Source organism: Aplysia californica, unplaced genomic scaffold, assembly GCF_000002075.1.
Source record: "Aplysia californica isolate F4 #8 unplaced genomic scaffold, AplCal3.0 scaffold00055, whole genome shotgun sequence".
In the NCBI taxonomy this organism is placed as follows: Eukaryota; Metazoa; Mollusca; class Gastropoda; order Aplysiida; family Aplysiidae; genus Aplysia; species Aplysia californica.
In genome coordinates this window covers 1843713-1845457 of record NW_004797325.1, presented here as the reverse complement: position 1 = coordinate 1845457, position 1745 = coordinate 1843713, and the positions used below count along the sequence as shown (strand labels likewise).

The following is a 1745-nucleotide window of genomic DNA, read 5'->3' as shown; positions in this document are numbered from 1 at the left end:
AATGAAGATATTTGAAAAGAAGCTTTCATGTGAGATATCTGCAATGTCACAATTTAACTGAATATAAAAGGCAATTTAAGCTTAGCGCTCGTTTATACCATTCACGAGAATGCAGATTCTAGTTTACATTCCAGGTTATGACTGTCGTATTTGTCACTCATTTTAGATGTTACAATAAAACTACTGCTAAATAAAGACTGTTTTGTTTATGCCAAAAACTAGGTTTTGGTTTATCCCTCACCCTCTTCCGTCTGTTTGATTTACTCCACAGAATTCTCACAATACATGTACATGTACATCACAGAATTCTACACTTAGTGTAGAATTCTGTGATGTACATGTATCTGGCATGGTTGAAAGAAAGGCAAAAGTAATCGATGAGATGAAATCGTTATTGGCATTATTATCAACAACAGCGTAATACAACTAACATAACATAGAAATAAGCCTTACTCATGTCGATGCTGCAGTTTTTAACAGCATTCATTTAGAATATATTTGAGTAGCTAAGAACACATGTAAGGAAATGTTTATTTGAATTTCCATTTATCAAGTCAAATGTAAGCTTTTTATTGCGCTTGCCTTGTAACATGCCTGACTGCTACTGCTTGTTGACAAAAAAAATGATAATGTTGATTGTTTTGATTAGCCTAATTATTTATAATAAATTTAATGAAATTTAGAATCTAGACTCTAGATATAGATTAGGTCTAGATATCTAGATCTATCTAGTCTAGATCTAGATCCAGACTTTCTTTAGCCTTTAGCCTATTATCTTTATAATAATAGGAAATGGCTATCGAAGTGTATACAGACCCGGTAATGGTAACCGGGAACAAAGTCACGAAGTATACAGACCCGGTAGGGGAACTCTTTTGTGATTTCGGGAAGTTTCAGCCCCCAGACCCGGTGGAAATCTAGTGTGTGTGTGAGAGAGAGGGAGGGGGAGGGGGGGTGCTAGCAAAATGTGACATGCCCCAGTTGGCAGGAGGGAACGAGAGAAAGATAGAGTGGGAAATAGGTGGGGAGAAAGAAAGACAGAGACAAACAAAGAAAAAGGGAAGGCGAGCGATACACAGAGAGAGAGAGAGAGAGAGGGGGGGGTTACAATAAAGTTCAGTTTGACGGAAGGAAGTTGACGTGGCCACAGACATGTATTAATACATTGGAAAAGCAAGACGGACAGACAGGGCAGGTAGAGGCTCGGGTGATACAGGGTGATTTAAAAAAACACCCAAAAACAGTACAACTTTTAAAATTAATATTTTCCTCCACACTGAATTTTTGTCTTTCAAATTTGAACACAACATTTGGAAGTCAAAAGTGATTTGTCTAATAGTCATTAATATTTAGATAGCCCATTTTTCAGCTATGTCCCCATTTTTGTAGCATGACGCACTAGTTTGCTTTAGGCCTACCACTAAAAATTCCAACGATTAGCCATATTGCAAACTACAGTAGTCTAACAGGCCAACACAAAAAAACAACAACCAATCATTACCTGACTTTCCTTATAAGATCTTTTAAATTGGTGCATTCTGTATAAATATAGGTGGTTTAAAAAAAAGCCATTTCCGTTTTCGTAAAAAGGGTTTCTTCTTTGTGAATTTTCATGTCAAACAAATTCCTTTAGAATTAATTACATCTGTCCCAAATTACAACATTCTAGCGCAAATTTTGTGCGAGATATTTAGAAAAAAAGTTGTACAGGTTTTTTGTGGGGGGTTTTTTTTGTGTTTTGTTTT

The 1745-nt window shown here is 36.1% G+C and overlaps 1 protein-coding gene across 2 annotated transcripts in view; it reads left to right on the top strand.

Annotated features, from left to right (window-relative positions):
• Nucleotides 1–375: 375 nt before the first annotated feature.
• The window catches only part of LOC101846061 (BRCA1-associated protein), a 26046-nt gene continuing 24676 nt past the window's right edge, over nt 376–1745 (top strand). Inside the window, exon 1 of one of the 2 annotated variants that reach the window (XM_005092944.3) lies at nt 376–518. The gene's annotated coding sequence lies outside the window, so the exon portion shown is untranslated. Of the gene's footprint in view, nt 561–1745 lie in introns of both variants that reach the window. The other variant, XM_005092943.3, reaches the window with a different exon arrangement.